The sequence below is a fragment of the Pleurodeles waltl genome, chromosome 9 (genome assembly GCF_031143425.1).
Source record: "Pleurodeles waltl isolate 20211129_DDA chromosome 9, aPleWal1.hap1.20221129, whole genome shotgun sequence".
Lineage (NCBI taxonomy): Eukaryota > Metazoa > Chordata > Amphibia > Caudata > Salamandridae > Pleurodeles > Pleurodeles waltl.
The window spans coordinates 280,723,945-280,751,392 of NC_090448.1; positions in this window are offsets into that span (position 1 = coordinate 280,723,945).

The window sequence follows — 27,448 nt, forward strand, 5'->3', positions numbered from 1 at the left end:
GACCACAGCATAGACAATACACCCATAACTGCACTGCTGTGGTGCCCAGTGTCATTTTAAAGGCATCAAAAATCAGCTTGCTGTGGAGGGACGTCCGGCATCGTGGAAGGAAAGCTCCAAAAATGTTTCTAAGCCCGAAGGTAAAAATTTGACTGAGGCCTCCCACGCAGGGCATTCGTGGAGGGCTCCAGCGAGGTGGGCTTCAACTTTGACTTGGTCCTGTATGAAGATTTTCATCCTGAAAAATAATCTAAGTCAGAACATAGAACTCTTGACAGAGGCCTACTGCAACACGTATCTGAAGAGGGCACTAGTGAGGTCAGCCTCAACTGGTGACATCATCCTGGTCAGTGAGAGATCTTAAAAAATTCTTCTAAGTCCAAAGGTGAAACTTTGACCAAGATCTCCAGTTCAGTGTTATTGAGCACGGCTCAATCGCAGTCAGCCTCAACATTTTAATTTGCCCCTGTTGAGTGCGACTAGATGTCCAGATTGGCGCTTTTGATTTCTAAGCACAAAAAAACATTTAGAGCCTGATTACGAGTCTGGCGGTCAGTAGCCCGCAAGACTCGCGGTGGCAGTCAGGACTGCTACTGCTGTGGCGGTCCAACTGTCACATTAGGACCTTGATGGTCAGACCTCCAGTTTACCGCTGTCTTCCCTGGGATCATTGTTCCCAACGGGTTGACGGCGGGTGCAGGTCCCAATCATCCAGGGCGGCGCTGCTTTCAGCACCGCCCTTCTGATTATACCTGGATCTCCGCCAGCCTTTTAATGGTGGTTTTACCGCCATGATAAGGCTGGCAAAGAACAGGTGCAGGGGTCTATATGAGGGCCCCTGCACTGCCCATGCGCTTGTCGTGGACAGTGCAGGGGTCCACCTGCCCAACACCCTCGCCATGCTCAGTTTCTGCTGTGCAGACAGTGAGCATTACAAGGGTGCTGGTGCCCCCTGCAGGTAGCAGCATTGCAGCTGGCTCCATTACAAGCCAGTAACAATGCTGTCACCACTTGCTCACAGGGCTGACGGTCAGAAACCTTGGTTTCCGCTCATCAGCCCAGCAGGAAAGTCATAATGGGCCTGGCGGGAAGGTAGCCAGTATGGCAGCAACCTCCCCATGTGAAGTTTGGCCGACAGGTCATCCCATCCACAGAACTCATAATCAGGCCCTTAGGGCCAGATGTAACAAGCAATTTTGCATTCACAAACGGTGCGAATCGCAAAATTCAGCCGTTTGTGAATGCAAAAATGTCTTTCAAGATGTACGAAAGGCATTCGCTGTGCAATTTAAGGAATCACAAAAATAGCGATTCCTTAAAATTGCAACCCCATTTAGAGAATCGCAAATTGCGATTCTCTAAATAGGAAATCGCAAATAGGGAATTCGTATTTGCGATTTCCAAAGCACATGTATCAAGCATTTCCTAAATGCAAATTGGGTATTTAGGAAATGCAATTACCATCAAATCCAATTTGATGGTAAGCATGTGTAATTTTTAAAAATGTATTATAAATGCGTTTTTAAAAATGACATATGTCATTGACATAGGGCATATGTGTGCTTCACATGTCCTCAAATATTTTTTGGGGTGCATCAGAGGAGGCCTTAGGCCCCCAGCACCCTGGGGTTTGCATTACCTAATTTGTGAATCCCTAACTGGAATTCGCAAATTGGGAAATGCAAAACCATTCGTGCCTATGGGCCTACAGGCCCATAGGGATGAAAGGAGTCACATTCTCTAATTGCGATTTGGTAATAGCAATTGCGAATTTTATGAAATCGCTATTACCAAATTGCAAATTTCATATATCCCATTTTGCATTTTTTAAATAACGATTTCTTAAAATTCGCTATTTAAGAAATGCAAAAAGGATCTTTAATACATCTGGCCCTTCATTTTTAAAAATTCATATCTCAAGTTCCCTTTACTGGATTTTTGTCTTTTTAGTGTCAATTTAATGATAAAAATATAATCTATTGTTACAAATTGGTGTTGGATTTTTATTGTGTCTTGTGTTTTACTTATTTACTGTTTTGTGGTTATTAAGGGCCACATGTATCAAGCGTTTTTGCATTCGCAAACGGTGCGAATGGCCGTTTGCGAATGCAAATATGCCTTTCATTATGTATGAAAGGCATTCGCTATGCAATTTTAAGGAATCGATAAAATAGCGATTCCTTGAAATTGCGAGCCTGTTTAGAGAATAGCAAATTGCGATTCTCTAAATAAGAAATCGCAAATAAGGAATCCTTATTTGCGGTTTCTTAAGCACATGTATCAAGCTTTTCCTTATTGCGAATTAGGCAATAAGGAATCGCAATTACCACCAAGTAAAACTTGGTGGTAACCATGTGCAAATTTGCATTAAAAATGCATTTTTAAAATTGACATGTAACACACACACACACATGTGTGTGCCTTACATGTCCTGAAATATGTTTTGGGGTGCAGCAGAGGGGGCCTTAAGCCCCCACCACCCTGCGGTTTTTCATTTCCTAAATTACGAATTCCAGTTAGGAATTCACAATTTGGGAAATGCAGAAAAATCGCAAATATGGGCCTAGGTGCACATGGGCTCAGAATCTCTATTTGCGATTTGGTAATAGCATTTGCAATTTTTAAGAAATCGCTATTACCGAATCGCAAATATGATACAAACCATTTTGCGAATCAGAAATAGCGATTCCTAAAAAAACACTTTTAGAGAATCGCAAAGTGGTTTCTTCATACATCTGCCCAAAAATTCAGACGTTTACGAATGCAAAAATGCCTTTCACAATGTATGAAAGGCATTTGCAGTGCAATTTTAAGGAACCGCTAAAATAGCGATTCCTTAAAATTGCAACCCCATTTAGAGAATCGCAAATTGCGATTCTCTAAATTGGAAGTCGCAACTAGAGAATTCCTATTTGCGATTTCCAAAGCACATGTATCAAGCATTTCCTAAATGCGAGGTGGGCATTTAGGAAATGCAATTACCACAAATTAAAGTTTGGTGGTAACCATGTGCAAATTTTAAAAATGCATTGTAAATGCATTTTTAAGATTTACATGTAGCGAACACAAGCCCTTAAGGCATGTGTGTGCTTCACATGTCCGTAACAATATTTTTGGGGTGCAGCAGAGGGGGCCTTAGGCCCCCAGCACCCTGGGATTTGCATTTCCTAATTTGCGAATTCCTAACTGGAATTCGCAATTTGGGAAATGCAAAAACATTCACAACAGGCCCATAGGTGCGAATGGGGTCGGATTCTCTGTTTGCGATTTTTAAGAAATCAATATTACCGAATTGCAAAAATCATACATACCATTTTGCATTTCTTAAATAGCGATTTCTTAAAATTTGCTATTTAAGAAACGCAAATCGTTTTTTTGATACATCTGGCCCTAAATGCTTTACACACCTGTCTCTTAAATCCTAACTGCTCATTGTCAAGCTACCAAGCGTTCAGCTGGGGTTAATTTATTGAGGCCTTGACTGGACCTAGTGGGGGTTTGTGTGCTATTGCTAAGTGTAGGTACTTACCTGCCTTACCAATAATCTACTTTACAACATTCACATATGAAGTGTACCGACCTGGAGGGATGACATTTATCAAGTGTATGAAATAGAGAGAGTGACATGACTGCTATGGCCAGGAGGTTCTGTTTCTCTAACTCCATACACAATCCCAGTGTCCTCTGCTCCAAAGACTCCTGTTTGGAAACTCACACATGAAGTCTACTCACCTGTGGGGATAATATTGTATAGTACAGGTAGTGACATGACTGCAACTCCCAGATGGCTCAGTTACCATCACTCCAACCACAAGTCCAGTGTTCTCTTCTCCAAATACCCTTGTTTGGTAAGTCACAAATGAAGTGTACTCATCAGTGGGGATTACATTTATCAAGTGTATGAAGTAGAGGGAGAAACATGACTGCTAAGGCCAGGAGGCTATGTTTCTCTAACTCCAAACACATGCCCAGTGTTCACATGCCCAAATACTGATATCTGTTAACTCTCAATTGAAGAGTATTCACCTGGGAGGATCCCATGTGCAGAGTGGTGTGAAAGAAAGGGAGTGGCTGGAATACAAAGCCCGACTGGCCCTCTTTCTCTAACTCCAACCACAAAAGCAGGATTCACTTGCCCAAATCCATCTCCTAGTGAACTCTCAAATTAAATTTACTCATCTGGGTGGATAACATTTGTCAAGTATGTGTAGTAGAGAGAGTGACATGGCTGCAACTCCCAGGAGGTACTATTACTCCATCTCCAACTCCAAACTCTAGACCAATGGTCATTTGCCTGCTAACTCTCAATTGAAGTGTACTTGGCGTGACCAAGATTCTGATCCTGCTCAACTTTAAGATGTGTCTCGCGACCTAGCTCCATCTTGACCTGCTAACCCATGGTGAAACTATTGAGGACAGGAAGGACAGCTTACCCAGAGTGCAAAACAATAATCCCAAAGGCCTCAAGATGCATAACCAGAATGGTATTGGCAGCAGACACCTTCACAATAAATGACCACATGTTGACTCCAGTCACATATACAACAAACTCCTGGGCCTGCCGGCATCACAATCAACTTGGCATCAAAATGGCCAAAGACATATCTTGCCTAGCCAATGTTTTCCCTGCACTTGTGGCAAGATGGCATTCTCCGGCCATCCTCTCAAGAGCTAATGATTTGCACATTTCAGCAGCTGCTTCAGTGAAAAAGATCTGGCATGCTCCACAAATGTCATATCAGGTCAACCAATAACATGGGCACTCGCCACAATAGGATGAACTGCAACTTAGCTTTATACAAGGTCTCTTCTCAAACCGTTGTAGGTAGGTGTCGCAATACAACCTGTAACAAAGTATCTTTCACATCAACAGGCTGAGCTACTACTAGGCACAAAGAGGCCACAGCAGAGACTGTCACTACACCCCTGGATGAAGCCCTCAGTGAAGAAGACACTCTTGGACTTCTGGACGTGGAGGACGGTTCTGGCAAATCTGGACAACCTCAGTGAGTCCCACTGTGGCCACATCAACACCTCCTTGTCCGGTTGCCTCAACATCACAGGCAATCATTAGACCCCTAACCTGTGTACCAAGCACAGTGTCTACCATCTTGTGCCCCCCAGTCCTGGATCCAGAGCCTCAGCCCAACACTTCGGACAATGAGGTTCCAGGATTCAGTGGGAGAGGGCACCCTGTGGCGAGGGCATAGGGCAGTATGGGTTTAGTGCATGAGAGGGATGCTGTGAGCCAATGGGGAGAGGCCACTGGGGCTGCTCCTGGCCAGGACATCATCAGCCACATCTTGTTGGGTCCATCAGGTATCCCAAGGCATGATGGGCCAGGTCTTGAACGAACTCCAGGAAATCAAGCAGCAACATAAGGACATGCAGAGGGACATGCAAAAACATATGGAGGCCCACAATTACAGCATGGCCTCCCTAGCAGGGGTAGTGAGGGACATACACACAGAGGGCTTTTCAAAATCAATTTTCCCCTTTCTTTGGCTCATCAACACCAGCCACATCAACATCGGTGATAGACACTGGAAGGGAGGTCCTGCCAGAGGAAGAGCCAGCCCCAGACACCCCTGCCTCTGTAGCAGCAGATTCCCCCACCCAGGCAGGCGAGGATGTCCAGCAAAGAATTCAGGAGGTGCGGTTAGCAAGCATATCATTGTAATACATTCACCCATCACAAACTCATTGTCTGCTTGATTAATGTCCACGTTTTGCTATGCAGAGATGTAAGCTCATGTGAACCATATGATGAAGACACAAGCTACTTGTGCAAGGAGGGATATGGTACAGGTACACAGTGTCCTGCTCAGGATTACAACCATTACACACAAACACACATTAGTACAAGTGTCCAGTCACATCAAACATTTTATTCCAGTGTACAGCGCATAAGCTATCTATATGTCTGGACTTTTTTGAAAGAAGAATGTGTGACTCATACTGAGTTAATGTACATATTCCAAGGAACAGCCCCCAGACCATGAAAGGAAGGGATTTATCAGACATTGTCCTGTAGAATAGGCAAACATTAAAGTGGATGATGTCACCAGCTTGAGCCTTATCACATACCACACCAAAGTAATCCTTCGTCACATATTCCAAGCTACAGCCAGATGGCAGGACAACAGTCCCTGATCACATGCCCATCATAATCCAATTACCATGCATCTGGTGGAATGACATAAACATATGTCAGTGTTATGGCACAGGCACTGTGGTCTTCAATGATGAAACACATCTACAGCTACATACAGGTCATACAAGAATAGTGTTTAGCCAACGTGAAGGGAAAATGACTTGGTCGCAAACCATGACTACTGATCAGTATAGGGAAAGGTGCGGAAGACATTGTGACGTGAAAGGTTAATTAGCTTGAGCAGTGTAGATGGGTGTGATGCCTGTTGAACCCCCCCCCCAAACAACATGGAAAAGTTCAGGATATTATTTTCAAGCTTGTTTGTGTAGAAGACTCCATCTCAACCTTGAGAACGAGAATACAGGGAGAAGATGGAATGAAAACAAAGGCTGGAGAAGGGCAGAGCAGCCAAGTGCTGATAACATAGCTAGAAAATGCCAGAATGAGATAGAATCCAAGCTTCGAGTTATTTAAGCACTGAAGTGTGGATGAGGGATTGGAAGCTCGCAGATGGAATTGTGGAAGCTGCCATGGCCCAGCGCTGCCTCCCTGTTTTGCTGACCGTGATGCTTGAGGGGGAGAGAGGTCCAAGCAGGCGGTAGAGGGCTCCCCAGCATTTCGTGGACTAAGATAAGTTCCACACAGGGATGCAAGGCCTTTATTTCTCTGGTCTATTATTATGACTGATTATTTAAGCTTGCACTGTGTTTATAACCTGAAGTATTCAGCTTGTTTATATTTTGCTTTCTAAACCTCGTAGTATGAGCCTGCTACAGTAACTGAAACATGCATTTTGGTGTGCAGTAAATCAAAGCTTATCTGAAGTATTCAGTTCGTTTATATTTTGCCTCCTGAACATCGTAGTGAGAGCCTGCTGCAGTAATTGAAACATGCATTTTGGTGTGCAGTAAATTAAAGCTTATCTGAAGTATTCAACTCATTTATATTCTGCTTCCTGAATATCGTAGTGTGATGCATTTTGGTATACAGTTAATCAAAACCTATATCTGTCAATGAACTCTCTGCAAATATATATATATATATATGCATTGATGCTCTTTGTAGTGCACGTATATATATAAATAGATGCTTTTCATTGCTTTTCTTATTCTACTATTGTTAATGTACTAAATGCCTACATTTACCTGCAATTCTAGTAAAGCTTCATTGTATTTATAATTGGCGTGTGGTCCTTCATTGAGCGTCCTTATTGACTTATACTAAACAGGTGTCAACCAGTCACCTGGATAAGACAACTACATATTTCATGGCCACATGATGACACACATGATGTAATCAGCCCACCACAGCACACAAAACAAGTCCAATGTGCACTTCTGACCTCTACCCAAACACTGTGCATGTTGTCTTGGCACAGGACTCAGACACCCAAAATCTGTGACCTACGTTACCTGGAACAATTCTTATCCACTTTGTAAGTCAGAACAGCATAAGATACCTATGAATGTCACAACCCTGAAATGCCCACATGAGAATGTCATGGTGAAGGCACCTGTACAAAGACACAATAAGGAGTATAGACATACCGATTACTCAAATCATATAGCAAGCATCTGGAAATTAAATTACATTACAAGGAAACTGACACATACAAAACAACATCACAAAGGAGGGGATTTTCCAAAGGCTAACACATCAAGCAGCCTTTGGCTGAATATTGCAGAGTATTACCTCCCTAGTTGTTTCTAAATCACTAAACTCCATACGTTCTCACAACTGCAGTCCGTTGTACAGTCACAGTCATTACATCACATGACCTACTTACACTCATGAAAAGTAGCTGTTGATGAGATCTTCTTGCAAGTCAGCTCCTTCCTCTTCACCACTTTCATCATCACTTGGCATTTCAGGAGTCTCACCCGGTGGCACTGGAGGCTCCCCCTACTCGGGGATATATGGGATCTCCTCCGGGCGATGTTGTGGAGCATGCCACAGTGATCTTACATAGTTGTCTGGGTAAGTAGAGGAGGGCTCCATCAGTCCTGTACAGACACCTAAATCTGGCCCTTAGGAGCCCAAAGGCCCACTCCACCACTAGCCATGTTCTTCCATGGTCCTCATTGAAGCTGACTTCTGGTGGCGTATTTTGATTCCTCAGTGGCGTCAACAACCAAGGATGGTTCGGATATGCAGAGTTACCTGTTAAGGAATGCGACATATGTGACTCAATGAGTCACTCAGTTCATGATTTCACCACCTGACATTGCGCACATACAATCAGGAAAAATATGATTTACCAGCCAGCCAGGCCCTCTCTGGGTACAGTTGTGACTTCAGCTGGGGTATGGTGCTGTTCTGCATTATGATGGAATCATGTGCTGAATCCGGATAACGGGCACACATGTGAAATGTAGAGATCCTCCAAACAGACAACTTGCATGTTGATGGAATGGAAGTTCTTTCTGTTACAATAAACTTGCTCATTGGCCTGTGTTGGCACCAAGCCAACATGTGTGCCTTCAATGGCCCCCACCACATGTGAGAGGCATGCAAAACCATAAAAGTCAGCCTTTCAATGGGCTAAATCGTCAGGTAAATTGGATATAGCTGTCAAGGTGTTTTAACATTGCTGAGAGAACATCCTTCAACATCAGACTGAGCATACGTTGGGACATACCAGCAGATAGGGCCACTATACATTGGAAGGATCCTGTGGCTAGGAAGTGCAATACTAACATTACTTGTACAATGGGTGGTAAGCTGGTTGGGTACCTAATAGCTGGCAGAAGATCTGACTCTTACTGATGACATAAGTCCACTAGTGTTTTGCCTATCCAGGTGGTAGTACATGATAATGTGCCAATGCTCAATAGTTTGAAGGTCTGGCAGTGGACTGTAGACAGGAGATTGTCGCATCTTCCCTCTCCTAGGGTACTTATGTATGACAAGGCATGATTTCTAAAATTAATCACACCCAGTACACATCACAGTTGCCAACTACACAAGGGTCATATGTGACCTCCATGGTTTTCAACATGTGCTCACAACATGGATATGGATGAAACTCAAAGATGTTCAATTTTCTGATCACCAAAATGGCAGTTGGTGATGGTGGGCTGTGCCTCGCTGTTAAAGACCATCTTTGACCTCAATATACTACAATGGTGGTTGAGTAGTAGGACCTAAATGACACAACAGTATAAGGACGTTTGTGAGATAAAATAACATGTTTTGTAGGTGTGACATAGTTTATAGAGCCTAATACAACATTTCATGCTGCAAAATAGGCAAATTCCTGACCTACTCTCCTGGACATTAGGAACCTCCCATGACAGTCATCATGGCAGTAGACAGTTGCAACCACAGCAGGGACAACCATAGGCTAATGTTGTTGCCAGTGGCAGTCGCGGCCCAATAGCTGTGTCTGCCGGCAGTAATAATCGTGCACCTTGCGTGACGTGACCACCATGTTCTGCAGATTCAGCAGATTCACTCACTTGACTCTTGACACTGCTGCCAGCAACACCTCCATGAACTGAACTGCTGTGTGCTGCCTCTGAGAGCAGTCCATTGTCCATATCCAGCAGGTGATAGGGCCCCTGCCTTATCTCCAGAGGATCTGGAGAGGCTTGTTACTGAGGTCCTACCCCGCATGGAGAGCTCTATGTATAACAAGATGAGCAGGTAAGTACCTAATGTGCACACTATATATACTTCACCATCCTTTTCCTCCTCACAGGCTACAATGTGCCCCTGTGTTCCATTTAGACTTCTTGTGTGCCTGTTGTTGAAGCCTGCGTGGTATCAATGGGATATAGAATGTGCAAGTATTGGTGGCCAGTATCATATGTTAAGTTCAGTCATATTAAGTTTTGTGAGGTTTTTGGTGTTCTAGATCATCCTTGTGTTGGATGGACATAACTAGGTTTGGAGGCATTACTGCCATCCAATGACATCTCTTTCCACATGATTGTTGTAAATGTTGGACCACATATTTGTGCATGACGGCATGAGCTGTGTATGCATCTTGTATGAGTCATTTGAGAATCGTGAGCAATGTGTATAGCGCCACAGATCTTTCAAACCACATCTGGCCTTGCAAAACTGTTGTGTGGAATGCATATCATGACTAACTGTGTCCTTCAGGTTGCCACACACACCACATGCCAAAATGCTGATGGCCACATGATGTACTGTCATGCATGGAAGTGATGGGAATGGAGTGTCATGTAAGTTCTGTATGCTCAGCCTGCAGAGACCAAAGCCTGTGAAATGTATCACCCTGTATGGGACCTAGCTCAGGCTATAGGAGAGTCACTATGGCTATGCAACTGTGGCACTGTGGCCACTACCTGTACCCCAGCAGATCCCAGAATATGGCCAGTGTGATGCTCTAGTGGCAAAACATGCCCTGAATTCCTTGTTACTATGACTAGATTAGGAATGGGTACAGAGATAAATCATTAAAAAATAAATCATTAACTGGTCCATATGTGCATTTTGCATCATTGTCAATGTGTGTCTTAGACAGATGACGGGTCCCTTTCTCCCACAGCTCTTCTGTCATCTTCACACATATCATATTTGTCCTGTACAGACTCTTTGCATAACTAACAGTCCCACAGTACATATGGTGTGCTGATCCCTGTGAGACCATGATATTTGACTCAGTAGCTTGGTCACATAGTAGACACCGTAGAATGCATGCCTTTGTATGTTGGATGTTATCTCTGTAGGATAGATAAATATGTCCAAAGGGCTGTTATGTGGAACAGGAGCTAAGGAGAGCCATTGACAAGAAGGTCCGGAACCTAGGCGTCCAGAGCCGGAGGAGGCCCACTGTTCGAAGAGGTGGGAGGACCTGAGATCCTGGGCCTGGAAGATTGCTGAGGTCCAGCTGGGGACGTCCGCCCAAAGTGAGAGGGGTTCCTGTCAGACCATGACCCCACTAATGGCCCACATTCTGGCCTACCCAGATCTTGTTCGGCATTTGAGGATAGCATAATAGCTACAAGGGTATGTGTACAGGGCACATTCCAAATGAAGATGTTAGGTTCTTACAGCTCTCCCTGATGATTAGAGATTAGCCATAGGCAACACAGTAGATGAGTGATTGTGTGTGTAGACATGCCATGTGTTGCATACTGATGTGCCTTGCCGATTGTTCCAGAGGCCTCGAACACAACTGTACACAATCCACAAACAATTTGCTCTCCAGGGACAACAGATGGCTGTGTACAGTAATCGATCAAGTACTTTTTGTTGTTGTAGTGGGTTTGATTGCTATGCAACAGACCACTACTCCTCAGTGGTACAGGCCAAAAGAAAGATAGTGATGGATCACTGTCCTCAGCCATGTGTCTAATGAAAGCAGAATATTGGCCTGTGCCACCCAGAGGCTACATGTCTTCAGCATATGATGGGTGCTGGTGCCTCAATACTGTCCGAGATGTGAAGACAGCCATCATACATGTAACAGTGCATACATTTGTTTTGGGGTGCAGCTATAGATCAATACTTTCCCTTGGTAAGTGGGGAATGTCCATTAACATGATTCATGTGCCATCACTGTTGCCAGCATTCCTTGTCCCTACATGTCAGCAGTTGTCTCTTTGTTTTAGAAACATATTTGTAAGCTGCTGTTTCATGCATGGCTACCTTGTTGAGGGGATTATTTCTGTATTCCCTCGCATATATGTTCATGTCAACCAGTGTGTGTAAAAGGACATTTACAATGGCAGTACATTTCATGTTATGCCACAGACAGCAGTGAGTCACCATTGATTATTGGCTGACACATACCGTCACCCACCATAAAATTTCATTTGGCATGTAGAACTGCAGTAGTAATGAGGGATATGACGAGTAGGCCTAGAGTTCCTACATACAATGTGCATTTCAATGCCATTGATGTAGAATCGTGTATCAAAGTGTTTTGCACATGTGAACTTGGGAATGTTAATAACCTGACTGTTGGCATGTATCAAGGAGTGGCATACAGTTATGTAGGAAACACGTGTTTGGGCACAATCATTCATCCACAGACATCTGGATTTGCATGACCAAAATGGAGACAATGATGTAGCTTCCAATTGGGCAACATGTTGAGGACATTCTACAAGTATTTGCAAATCTATGGACCTCTCCAACATCCAAAGGACTAAAGGCATCTATTGATGCACTCAGGGTATGTAATTGTAAGGGGTGCCAGACATTACTGGTGATTTCCCTGGTACTTGTTGCTTCATTGTGTTGTGGACTTTAGAGAAATATCTCCCTGACATTTTGCATATCTTGTCTACAGTGTACATTTACATGCTAAATATATGGCCTAGCTCAGGAGCATTAGCACTACCTCCATGACTCCAATGGGACAAATATCACTTGGTGAAGTGTGCATTGTGGATCTGTTTCCAGTGTGACATGATTATTTCCATTTCACCTTCTCCAGGCTATTGTACTGTTGTCAGCAACATAACTTGTTCTGGGAGCATCATTTATGGTTCTTGTGTCATTGTGTATGTGACACAGAGATGTGTGCATGACCTAGTGTGGGATCTGTGGGAATGGAGTTGACATTGACCTACTATTGTACAACAACAGGTAAGTGATGTATTCTCCATGAGGCAAAGCATTGAAGATGATGAGTTACTGTGATAGCTCACCTTCAGCCATGTTATCTGAGATTCTGATTTTCCTGTGTGCAACCGTTGACAGTTCATATGGCATGCATGCATATGGTACGGTACATGTATGGGCCACTTAGGTGGAGTTTGTTGCTGGGGCCTACTTGACATCATGGTAATGTTTGCTAATCACAACTGTTGTTCAAGTTTGATCATTGATATGTGATGTGGCCACGGGACCTAGAGTCAAGACACAACTGACGCAGAAGGACCCAGTGGCCTGGAGGGAGAGGAGAGTGCTACTAGGGAGACCAGATCTACATCTTCATCATTGGATTCTTCCTCCAGAAGACACTTCCTAGTGGAGGCGGATCTATCAGGATGTACCTGAACAATTAGAAAACAGGTTGGTGCACGGAGTCGGGGAGAGTGGCTTTGCTGGATCGGATGTGGCGTTGTTGCGGTGCCACGGAGCAGGAAGACTGCAGCGGCACGCAGTGGCGTTTGTTCCTCTTCACAGGATGGTGGAGGTCAGGCGGCATCAGATGCAAAGTCAGTCCCTTGCTTCCAGCAGATGCAAAGTCCGGCAGAGTTACAATGCTTCAGGGCAACCTCCTGGGGTCGCGATGATGTCACAGGGCCGCCGGAACTGCAATGGCATCGGATCGTCACGGATGTCGGACTTACGACACTCCGGTGTTAGTGAAGTCGGTGGGATCAGTGGTTGCAGCGACACGAGGCCTACAGGGTCGTCGGACTTCTACGAGGTCCATGGCCTCGGGCAGGTGGCATCACAATTCCAGGGTAGCGGCGTCAGCTCACAGGGTCATCAGATTAGCACTCAGTGAGGTACAACGGCTTGGGGCAAGCGGCGTTGCGGTTACAGGCAGCGGCGTCCTTTACGAAGTTGCACGGCGTTGTCTGAAATCAGTAGACTGTTTTTTCTCCAGGAATTCACTTCCACGGGTCCAGGAATTTGAATGGCACCCTCTGGCAAGCTAGAGTCCACAGCAAGTAGACTCAGGTCTGGTTGGTGAAGCCTTTGCTGTCCCTGAGGCTTTAAAACAGGAGGCAAGCTCTACTCCAAACCCTTGGAGTCACTTCCCAAGCAGGAATGCAACAAAGTCTAGTCTCTGTCCCCCAGCACAGTCAGAAGCAGCAACTGCAGGATAGCCTAGCACAGTCACAGGCCAGGGCAACACTTCTCCTCAGCTCTTCTCCAGGCAGAGGTTCCTTTTGAATCCTTGAAGTAATCTGAAGTCTGGGGTTTGGGGTGCTCTACTTATACTCCTTTCTGCCTTTGAAGTTGGCCTACTTCAAAGTAAAGTCTCAAGTGTCTGTGAAATCATTTCTTGTCCAGGCCAGGCCCCAGCCACATACCAGGAGGTTATAGTCTGCATTGTGAGAGGGCAGGCACAGCTCAGCTAGGTGTGAATGCCCACTCCTCCCTTCCCCTCTAGCACAGATGGCTCATCAGAATATGTGGGCTACATCACAGCCTCCTTTGTGTCACTGTCTAGAGAGAGGTGCAAGCAGCCCAACTGTCAAACTGACCCAGACAGGGACTCCACAAAATGCACAGAGTCAAAGAATGGTTTAAGCAAGAAAATGACTTCTTTCTAAAAGTGGCATTTTCCAATACACAATCTAAGAACCAACTTTACTAAAAGATGTTTTTTTAAATTGTGAGTTGAGAGACCCTAATCCACATGTCTATCTGCTCCCAAAGGGAATCTACGCTTTAATCAGATTTAAAGACAGCCCCAATGTTAACCTATGAGAGAGAGAGGTCTTGCAACAATGAAAACCGAATTGGGCAGTATTTCACCTTCAGGACCTTTAAAACAAATAAGCACATGTCCTACCTTTTACATACACTGCACCTTGCCCCCGGGGACACCTAGGGCCTAACTTAGGGGTATCTTACATGTATAGAAAGGGAAGGTTTAGGCGTGGCAAGTGGGTAGACTTGCCAAGTTGAATTAGCAGTTTGAATCTGCAATCACAGACACTGCAGTGGAAGGACTGAGCCAGGTTTACAGGGCTACTAATGTGGGTGGCACAACCAGTGCTGCAGGCCCACTAGTGGCATTTGATTTACAGGCCCTGGGTACCTCTAGTGCACTTTACTGGGAACTTACTAGTAAATCAAATATGCCAATCATGGAAAGCCAATCACGTACACATATAGGTGGTCATTATGACATTGGCGGTAAATAGCGCTTACCGCTGTGGTGATGGCCGCAAACATACTGCCACTGAGGCGAATATCCGTTTGCCAAATTATGACACACACACACCAATCCAACAGAATACTGCCACATACACAAATCCGTCAGCCCAGACGTCAGTACAAAAGAGGCGGTACCAAAACCTATACACTTACGCCAACAAAACGACACCCACCACATTATGACCCATGATTCACCACGGCGGACATTCAATGGCAGTAAACCATTGGTGGTACACACGGTTGCGCTCAAAATGGACACCCATATACTAAACTACACAACATTGGCCAATATCAAATACACACACCTGACACTCATACACACACCTCACTCACCCACCCACAGATCTATAAAACACACCCACATTACCCGCAACCCTTTACAAATAAAAATTATTGCCACCAGACTGACACCAAGACCACTGCGACAACTAGACACACACACCACATACATCCCTCATGCACTCCACTTCACACACCCAACCACAGTACCCAACACCCACATACTTACACACACCAGACAACACCCATGTCCCCACTAAGACACCCCAGTTTCACAGATGAGGAGTTGCAAGTCATGGTGGAGGAAATAGTCAGGGTAGAGCCACAGCTGTTTGAAGCACAGGTACAGCAAATATCCGTCGCCAGGAAGATGGAGCTATGGCGGAGAATTGTGGACAGGGTGAATGCCCTGGGACAGCATCCAGGAACAAGGGACAACATCAGGAAGTGGTGGAACGACCTACAGGGGAAGGCAAGTTATGTGGCAGCAAGGCACCAGATTGCAGTACAGAGGACTGGCAGTGGGCCCCCACCTTCTCCCACACAGCTCAGAGCATGGGAGGAGCAAGTCTTGGCAATACTGCATCCTGAGGGACTCACTGGAGTTACTGGAGGACTGGACACTGGTGAGTCACAATTTGCTACTTATCACTCCTCCATACCTGCATGCCATCTCACACCCTCACCCTCACTCCCATCACTCCACTCGATCCCACACACTGCACCTACACATATGACTATCCCCAATGACAAGGACTGCATGCTATACAAATGCATGGACAGCACTCCCAGCCCTGCATGACACCCATCACCAAAGCATGCACAGCATGGAGAACTACCAATCCCACAATACATCCCCATACACAAACAAAGGTGGCAGGGCAACAGCAATGACAGAGGGAAAGCTAGGAATGTACAATATGTCATAGACATGAAGCATAATACATCACTTACATCCCCACACGTGCCCCAGACAATCTTAGCGGAGAGGAGGTGCGACGACAAACTAGCTCCCCAACAGAAGATGCCCCCAGTGATGATAGTAACTTTGGACTTCTGGACCTGGATGAACTACCTGGCCCATCAGGGACCACTGGTCAGTCAGTCACCCCAGCCCACTCACAGTCAACCACAGAGCCTCTCCCTTCAGTATCCAACACCACAGCACCCACTCAGTGTCCCCACACCTCTGCCCCCAGGGCAGGTCAATCAGCAGTGTGCCTACCTGTACAGGGATCCCAGTCCACACCTCGCCCCAAGGCAATCAGGGACCTGGAGTCAGTGCCAGTGGGTACACCACTCAGGAAGCAGAGGCACAGGGCAACAGGGACACTAGGAGGACCGGGGAGGACAGGCCCAGGGAACTGACTCTCCAGGAGGCACTCAGCAAGATCCTGGGTTCCTACCAACAATCCCAGGACACAAAGGGCCAGATCCTTAACAACATGCAGGAGAACAAGCGGTTGCAGGAGGAACACCATCAGGAGATCAGGGAGGACCTGCAGGCTCTCAACACCACCATGATCTCCATAGCAGGGGTGCCGGCCAACATCATGAGGGAATCGACAGCACATCAGCGGGACCCTACAACTAGCCAGTCTATTGACAGCCCTCCTCCTCCACTGTAGCTAGTGGTCAGGAGGCCCTGCCACAGGAACCACAGGTTACCAGCACCCCTCCCCCTGTAGAAGGTGAACTACCCTGTAAATGTTCCCTGTGACCCAGACAGAAGCCAGAGGCACTTGCCAAGACCAAGACCACTGCCAGGAAATGAGACTCTCCTGATTGTCCCCCTTGTTCCCTCCTTGTCACCTTCTCCACTTTGAACTGCCTTTGCCGCCCTTTCTATGGCCCCTTAGACCCTGAACCTGTGCTACAAACAAACTGGAACAATACCCTGGACTTTCCTCTACCATCACCCAATTCCATTGCCCTTTTCAGTCAATTATTTGCACTACAATACACCCTTGAACACAACTTGAGTGACACCATTTTAAGTGTTGAAAATGTGCATTTATGGGAACAGTCACATCTAGTGCAAATGATCTGAACACTGTGATAGCATACAAATAATGCCCCGGAGCTGTCTGCAGTGAACACATCACAACACTGTTGTCACATAAAGGACAAGCCTTAGGTGACAGTAAGTTGAGATGCAAAGGAAGTGATTGCCTTCATGCTACAGCCACACAGAAAACATCAATAGTCAGAATAATAGTCAGTTCCAATGTCTCACCTGTGTGTCATTGGAAGTATTGATGTATGACTTATGTTCTGTTGTCCTCATTCTCATCCTCTGCCTCCTCAACCTCACTGTCCTCAGGATCCACTGCTGCCACAGGGGCATCTCCAGTCCCCTCCACCAGCAGAAAAGGCACATGTCATCTGAGGGCCAGGTTGTGCAACAAGAAGCATGTCACTACTATCTGGCAGACCTTCTCGGGTGAGTAGCACAGAGACCTGCAGGCATCTGAACCTGGCCTTCAGGAGGCCGAAGGTCCTCTCGATTATTGCCCTGGTTCGCCCATGTGCATAATTTTAACGGTTCCCAGCCCCTGTCCTGGCTTTCCCCACAGGGGTCTGGAGCCACAATAGGTTTGGGTAGCCAGTCACCTGCAAGTGTTGATGGACAAAATGTAGCCTTACACAAGGCAAAGGGGATAACACTTTAAGGCATAAACTGACATACAGTGGATTGGGACTCAGGCTCACCCATAAATCACACCCTATGCCTCTGTAGTTGGGCCATCACATTTGGGATGCTGTTATTCCTCAGAATTAAGGCATCATGCACGACCCAGTATATTTGGCAGTAACGTGAGAGAGGTACTGGTCCGCCGGGCACACCATTTGCACATTCAGTGAGTGGAAACTCTTCGGATTCCTGAACACCTGTTCATTCTAGCATGGGGGGGACAAACGCAATATGTGTACTGTCAATCACCCCAATAATATTGGGAATATGTCCCATTGCATAGAATCCCACTTTCACAGAGGCCAAATCTTCCACCTGGGGGAAAGAAATTTAGCTGCACATGTGCTTTACCAGGGCAGACAATACCCTTGCCAGCACAATAGAAAACATTGGCTGTGAAATTTCTGCTGCCAAGCCCACTGTCACTTGGAAAGAACTAGTTGCCAGGAAATGGAGCACTGATACAACCTGCACAAGAGGGGGGATCTCAGTGGGATGACAGATAGCTGATATGAGGTTAGGCTCCAATTGGGCTCACAGCTCTGTGATTGTGCCCCTTTCCAGTTTGTAGGTGAGTATAGTGTGCCTGTCCTCCAGTGTAGCCAAGTTCACAGGGTTTGTCTCCTCCTCTTATTCACCCATAGTGATAGGTATCTAAGGGACATAAGAGTAAATAGGCTGTCACAGTTGGTACAGTGAAACCACCACCTCAGTGTGCATACAACATTAATGTGATGGGACAGTGGGAATGGCAATGTATGTGCAATTTCCATAAATAACGAAGATTTGTATGTAGTTCACCACCATGTAATGGTGACGCCTGTCCTGTATCTAGGAACAGGTGGAAGTGAGGTAACTCCGCCGACATTGGGCGCTGTGTTGGAAGGCGGTCTTGCACCGCCGTGCAATTCCTAATTTGCTAATATGGGGCTCTATGGAGTACAGTGGCCAATGGGGATCAGTGTCGGCGGTGACGGTGTACACTGCCGCAGACATGTCCGCCATTTTCTGTCTATAACCTCAATTGATTCCTGAATTTCCACAGGACAACACCTACACTGCGTGTGCTGCTGTGACCTGTGTCTGGAATCTACCTCGGCCCGTGTGATCAGGGAAAGGGCCCCTGCCTTCACTTCAATGTAGTTGGAGTGCTTGGTGGATGGGGTACTGCCCCAATATGGACAGCTGTATGGGCCTCCAGACCAACAAGTGAGTACACCTTAATCACGATGCATGTAGGAGAGTTGCATGGAGATGTGTGTTCAGGCATCGTGTCATATGTGGGGTGGTATGTCTGGTGGTAGTATACATGGTGTGCGGCGGGTGATGTGTGTGGAAACGGAATTCGTGGGCCATATGTGTGACAGGCTGGATTGTATTTGTAATGCTGTCCTCCTGTCTGTATTCCCTCTGCAGGTCAGCGTCCATCAAAAGAAGGGATTGTGGCGTGCAATCGTCAAGGAAGTGCAGACCCTGGGGTCTACAGCAGGAGAACAGTGGGAGGACCTAAGACGCTGGACATGGAAGACCGCTGAGGCCCGCTGGGGATGGCCTCCTAACGAGGAAGGGGTGCCCGTTGCAACCTGACCCCCCTGGTGGCCTGCATCCTGGCGTTGGCCTACCCAGAGCTTGATGGGCGTTTGAGGGTATCACAGCAGCCACAAGGGGGTGAGTACAGTGGGTGACATGAGATCCGGGTGGTGATTGTGAGTTATTGGGTGCCCCTTAAAGCCAGGCCAGGCATTGCAGCCTGATTCACCACAAGGGTAATGGGTGTATGGCAAATGCAGGTAACCTAGCTCATTTGCATTCCATGTCAGTCAGGGCTTTGTGGCTCCCAGGAGGTGTGCATTTTGCAGTGTTTGGCCCTCTTCTTGCTGTGGCATCTAGCCAATTCAATACCAATGCAATGCATAGTGCTCAATCATGATCCCTGTGTGTGACGGTGCTGTGTGTGACAACTGTGGTGTTGGTGCTTTAATTGACCCAGTGCTCACTTTCTCTCCCTTCCCCCTTTTCTCCTTCTGTCATCCTGTCCATGTGTGCATTAGCATCATCTGGCGGATGAGCAGGGGCACCGGTGACAGAGGGAGCTGCATCCCACAGGACCCAGGAGGCAGAGTCCACTGATGCCGAGGGAACCAGTGGGACGGAAGGCGAGGGGAGCACCACGGCAGAGACAGGAGGTGACAACCCTGAGTCAGATACCTCCTCCGATGGAAGCTCCCTTGTGGTGGTGGACTCCTCTGTGACCAACCCAGGTGCAGGTGTAACTGCCACCCCCATACCAGAACTACCCTCTCAGTAGCCCCTCAGCTAGTTGCCCCTGCCCACTCACCCAGGAGGGTGGGCATCTCCTTCACCCCAGGCACCTCAGGCCCTGCCCCAGTGAGCCCTGGATGAGGAGGCTTTTGACCTCCTGAGATCCATCTCTGTAGGGCAGTCAACCATTGTAAATGGCTTCCAGGGGCTGCCATCCCAGATGGAGGGCATCCACGGTGGATTGGCAGCCCAACAGAGATCAATTCAGGCTCTGGCTTACTCTCTGATGGCAGCCATTGTCCCTTTTCCTACCCTCCCCCCTCCAACTACCACTTCCCAGTCTCCTCAGCCCCAACCCATCCATTGCACACATTCAGACGAGTATCCACACAAGACATCACACAGGAGTGGCACAGTCAAACACCGGCACTTCAGCCCACAAGCACTCACACAAACAAAAGACAGTTGCACACACATCCACATCCACTGCCTCCATTGTCTCCCCCTCCTCCTCCTCCTCCACCTGCCACACCCACACTCACACCTGCATGCACTGCTTCAACAGCCCCCACCAGCATCACCACACCAAGCAGCACACACACCTCACTAGAAGATGCCTCCACAACATCCATCCACGAGTCCCCTGTGTCCTCTCCCACTCCGTCTGTCCCCCTTGCCTAAAGCACACTAACGCAGGCAGACACCCAACAGCCATCCACCTCACATCAGCACATTGCCCATGCACCTGTACCCAAGTCCAGCAGATGTACTCCTCCGACAACCACTCCCTCAACCTCCACTTCCATCCCTCCTCTCACATCCTGCTCCAATGCCCCTAAGACGTTTTTCCTTGCATGTCTTGACCTCTTCCCTCCCCATTCCCTGTCCTGCCCGTAAGAGCACGTCTCAATCACCCAGCCCAGCACCGCAGCCAAACATTCCATGGGGACAGTGGAAGAACCTCCTAGTTGTGGAGGCAAGACAGTGAAGGATCCCACTCCACTAGCCAGGAAAGGGAAGGATATCACTCAACCACCAATGTCAGAAAAGGTTCCCACTCAACCACCAATGTCAGAAGAGGTTCCAACTCAACCACCATTTTCAGAAAAGATTCCCACTCAACCACCAATGTCAGAAGAGTTTCTCACTCAACCACCAAAGTCAGAAGAGGTTCCCACTCAACCACCAATGTCATAAAAGATTCTCACTCAACCACCAATGTCAGAAGAGGTTCCCACTCGACCACCAATGACAGACAAGAAGCCCTCACCTCCAGTAGAGTCTGCCCAGGAGACACCTCCACCAGCACAGACAATGCAGCCCTCACCTCCAGAAGAGGCTGCCCAGGGGACACCTCTGCCAGCAGAGACACAGCAGCCCTCACCTCCAGCAGAGGACATGTAGGCCTCCAGGGGCTGTTGTACAAGGAGCCCCCTCCAGAAGCAGTGGGTGAGTTCCCCACCTCAGAGACTGTGACTTTGCACTCCCCAGCATTTGGAAATGTGAATGAAGCCCCCTCCATAAGCATGGATCACGTTCCCTACCTCAGTGACTGTGACCTTGCACTCCCCAGCATTGTAAAATGGGCATGGATCCCCCTCCAGAAGCAGTCGGCAAGTTCCCAACTTCTGCTGATATGCCCTCCACCCGCTCCCACCTAAGGTGCCTGTCCAGTTCCAAGATGTTGCCCCTGCACAGTATTGTGCAGAATTCGTCAGGATCAAGTTGGGGCTTGGACTGTGCAATGTGGCCATGTGGGACTTATCTACTTTGGACTGGGCATTGGCCCCTTCTGGACAATTGTTCATGTATTGTTGTTCTAAAATTTGTTCATATGGTGGGTGTTTCCTTGCTATTACAATGTTAGTGCTGCCGACCTGTAGTCCTTGTATTATTATGCCATGCCATTGGTTTAGGTCTGCAGCTGGTTGTGTGTATGGTGTGTGTTGTGCGTGTGTGTATCACTCTCCTTTTCCTCCCTCCCTCCCTTGTGTGCTAGGCGGCTGTACTCACAGTTAGCGGCGGCATTGGTGTTCCAGGTGGAGCATGGCGTAGAAGAGCATTGGGAAGACTTGCAGTTGGGGTTCCACGGCATTGCTCTTCTGTGTCTCTGTTGGTGAGTCTTTGGTCTTCTGTGATGTGTTTCCGCCAGGCTTTTGTTGGCATTTGTACTGCCCCGGAAATCATGGCGGTGTGCTGTGTCATAATATGGTGTGTGGTACCTTGTCTTCCGCCTGGCTGTTGATGGCTACCGCAGTGGGCAGTGGGGTTAGTGCCGTGCCGGTTGGTGTGGTACATTGGCTGTCTATGGGAGTTGTTACTGCCATGGTCATAATTTGGCGGTAATTACTGCCAGCCTGTTGGCGGCATTACTGCCACTTTAACAGTTACCGCCAATGTCACAATGAGGACCATAATATGGGAGCACTTGCACATTAGCACTGATTAGCAGTGGTAAAGTGCCCAGAGTAACAAAAACAGCAAAAACAGAGTCCAGCACACATCAACAACCTGGGAAACAGAGGCAAAAAAGTTAGGGGCGACCACGCCAAGGATGCCAAGTCTAACAGTTAGGGGGTTATTACAACTTTGGAGGAGGTGTTAATCCGTCCCAAAAGTGACGGTAAAGTGACGGATATACCACCAGCCGTATTACGAGTCCATTATATCCTATGGAACTCGTAATACGGCTGGTGGTAAATCCGTCACGTTTGGGACAGATTAACAACTCCCCCAAAGTTGTAATAACCCCCTTAGTGTTTAGAAAGTTAATAAAGACAGTAGTTAGTTGCATATTTATAATACAGAGCATTATTATTTACATATTTTTCATAGAATAAAAAAAAAGTAACACATTTTCAGAATTTTTTTGTTTTTCAAATTTTACTTAAGATAGATTTTTGCATTTTAAACACATATTCAGTTGAAACATTTATATATCGATAAATAAAACAATTTTTATATTTTTTTGTTATTAAACAACTAAGGGGGTCATTCTAACCCTGGCGGTCCGAGACCGCCAGGGCTAAAACGACAGAAGCACCGCCAACAGGCTGGCGGTGCTTCCCTGCCCATTCGCCGCGGTCAGAAAACCGGGTCCGGCGGTTTCCCGCCGGATTTCCCCCGGCTGGGCGAATCCGCCATGGCGGGGCTGATTCCGACCCCCTTACCGCCAGCCTGTTTCTGGCGGTTTTCACCGCCAGGAAGAGGCTGGCGGTAACGGGTGTCTAGGGGCCCCTGGGGACCCCTGCACTGCCCATGCCACAGGGCCCCAGCCTGCTTTTCACTGTCTGCCAAGCAGACAGTGAAAAGCGCGACGGGTGCAACTGCACCCGTCGCACACCTGCAACACCACCGGCTCCATTCGGAGATGGCTTCAGTGTTGCAGGCCCCCTTCCCGCTGGGCCGGCTAACAATGTTAGCGCCCGCCGGCCCAGTGGGAAGTTCGGAATGGCACCAGCGGTCTTTTGACCGCGGTGCGGCCAAATGGCGGTTCCCGCCAGGCAGGCGGCAACTGCCGCCCGCCGGGGTCAGAATGACCCCCTAAATCATATTTAAGTATTATTGAATGCTGTACATTTTCCAGGGTTTTTTCTATTTTCTATTGTTTACTATTTTTTAACATTTCTTAAATTGTTCCATATACATATTTTTAGCATAATTTCAACATAAGATTTTTCATTATATATTAAATATTATTATATTTTCTATACTAATATTTCGTGTATAGAATTGCTGAGTATTTGTTACAACATTGTTTGACATGTTTTACGTGTTTAATAATTTTTTACTCATTTTCCCATTCATTACCATGGGAAGTTTTTTTTTTGTTTAATTTAGCAGCTATTTTTTTTACTGCTGCCTTCTATTTTGTAGTGCACTTGTGTCAGTTTTAGTCTATTTTCTGGGATCAAGTTGAGGTTAAGGAGCTGCTGTTCATCAGAGCAAGTAAATCCTGTTTAAAGGTTTATTTAAGGGTTTTGAGGGTTGGGGACCTGTAGTGGGTCTAGAGGTTAGTTATATAGGGGGTCATTACAACATTGGCGGTAAAAGGCGCTTACCGCCGTGCAGAAGACCGCCAATACACCACCGTGGCCGTGGAATTCTGCCACAGCTATTATGACACACATCTCGGAAACCGCCGAAATTCAGACACCCACACAAGTCCGCCACACCAAAGGTCAGTGATAAACTGGCGAAAACAAAACCTCCACCTCCACGCCAACAGAAACACGCCCATGCTTTTACGACCCACGAATCCAAGTGGCGGTCTTTTAAACGCGGTATTCCATTGGCGGTACACACTGCCGCGCTCAAAATACACACACATCTCCAAAACACTGCCACATTGGACAATTCGAAATACACACACCTGACACACATACAAACAACACTCCCACACACCCAACGCAATATAAAACATACACCCACATCACCCACAAACCCCTACGACAAAAAATCTATCACGAAGGCCAGAGACACAGCACAGATCAGACAATCCCACCACGCAGAGGCACACAACACCATCACCAACACAACATCCACGCACAAAACACCACACACCACGACACATCACCACACACATCAACACTCACACCGCCCCACACATCACACACACCACCCCATGGCACGCCAAAGACACCCCCGTTTTTCCGAGGAGGAGCTCCGGGTCATGGTGGAGGAAATTGTCAGGGTAGAGCCACAGCTATTTGGCTCACAGGTACAGCACACATCAATAGCCAGGAAGATGGAGCTATGGCGAAGAATAGTGGACAGGGTCAACGCTGTGGGACAGCACCCAAGAAATAGGGAGGACATCAGGAAGAGGAGGAACGACCTATGGGGGAAGGTGCATTCAACGGTCTCCAGGCACAACATCGCGGTTCAGCGGACTGGCGGCGGACCCCCGCCTCCTCCCCCACAACTAACAACATGGGAGGAGCAAGTCTTGACCATCATGCATCCAGAGGGCCTCGGAGGAGTCGGTGGAGGATGGGACACTGGTAAGTCAAATCTTAACTAACATATCCCCCACCCTACCTGCATGCTATCACACACCCCCACCCTCCCCTATCACCCCAAATCCTCACTAATGTACTAATAACACAAACTACACATCCCAACACCAAGCCCTGCATGACACAATGAAGCATGGACACCTATCACCTAAGCATGCCCACTGCACATACCCAGAACAACTCCCTAACCATCATCACACAAGCCCCCACACAGGAATGCTATCACTGGGGTACACGCTCACCCACCCATTTCACACCATGACACACACACATGCAATAATCATGCTCTTATGCCCCTGCAGGAACACGAAGGACCGTCACCACACCAGAGCGTCCAGACAACACCACTCCACCCCCAGAAGAGGCCCACAGTGACAATAGCAGCTCTGCCCTACTGGAGCCTGATGACCAGCCCGGACCATCGTGGGCCTCAGGACAGTCGGTTCCCCTTGCACAGGCACAGCCCAACACTGACCTTCCACCCTCTGGTAACACCAGCACAGCACCCACCCAGCGGGCCCAAACCTCCCTACCCAGGACAGGTCAAATCAGCGGTGTGTCCACCATTACAGGGAACCCAGGCTAACCCACCGCCCCAACAACAACAGGGACCTGGGGTAGTGGTAGTGGGCACACGGTCCAGGGGACGGAGGCACAGGAACATAGGGGAGCTGGGAGGGCTGCTGTGCGACAGGGGGCGGACAGGCCAAGGAAACCCACTCTCCACGAGGCCCTCACCTCCATCATGGGAGCATACCACCACTACCAGGAGCCGATGGCCACGGTCCTGGTCAAGTTTCAGGAGACCCAGCGCCTGCAGGAGGAACAGTATTTGGGGTTCAGGGAGGAGCTCAGGACCATCAGCTCCACCCTGGGCACCATCGTAGGGGTGCTGAAGGACATACAGCAGATCCTGAGGGACACCGTGGCACTCCAAGGGGCCCATGACATTAGCATGGACGATGAACTGCCCAACACCTTCGCCGGCGCTAGTAGACAGGACGCCCCGCCACAGGACCACCACACCAGCACCCCACCCCCTGCAGACAGACAACCACCACGCAAGCGGTCCCTGAGATCCAGGAACAGGACAGAGCAAGATGGCAAGACCCCCGCCAGGAAAAGAGACCATCCTGATTGTCCCCCCACTGCCCCACTTTGTTACCCTGTCCATACTTGAACTGCCCCAGCTCCTCTTCCTATGCCCAGATGGGCAGTGCACCTGTGAGACTAATAGACTGGACTCTGCCATGGAAATTCCTCCGCCATCACCCATCACCATTTAACAACCCCCTCCCAATTCTGAGCACTGCAATAAACACCCTTGAAACACAAAACAATCTGGAGTCAGTCTATGATTTGTTAAAATGCAATATCAATGACAGTGTGAAAATGCGTTGTGAGATGTAAAAGCAACATACCAATGTCACACATCAAAAGTCCTTGAAGGATGCAAGTAGATGATACACGTTGGTAACCACACCTGTGAAACCGTAATGGAAAGAAACAACTCAATTACCAAATAATCCAAAGTAATTACACACAGGATAGAGGAAGACGTGTGACAGTGAATGTAATGTAAAATCTGAAAATGTTCTCACCTGTGTGTCACTGTAAATATTGCTGTATGACTGACTCCCTGTTGTCGTTGTCTTCTTCCTCAGCTTCCTCCTCATCACTGTCCCCAGGCTCCACAGGCTCCACAGCTGCCGCAACACCGTCATCTGGACCATCCTCCTGCAGAAAAAGCACCTGGCGTCGTAAAGCCAAATTATGAAGCATCGAGCAGGCAATGATGATCTGGCACACCTTCTTCGGTGAGTAGAATAGGGAACCACCTGTCATATGAACCTGGCCTTAAGGAGGCCGAAGGTGCGTTCGATCACCCTCCTAGTCCGCCCATGAGCCTCATTGTAGCGTTCCTCTGCCCTGGTCCTGGGATTCCTCACTGGGGTCAGTAGCCAGGAAAGGTTGAGGTAACCAGAGTCCCCTAATAGCCATACACGGTGCCTCTGGAGTTGACCCATCATATCAGGGATGCTGCTATTCCGCAGGATGTAGGCGTCATGCACAGAGCCAGGGAACATAGCATTAACCTGGGAGATGTACTGGTCTGCCAAACAGACCATCTGTACATTCATAGAATGATAACTCTTCCTGTTTCTGTACACCTGTTCACTCCTGTGGGGGGGGACCAGAGCTACATGGGTCCCATCAATG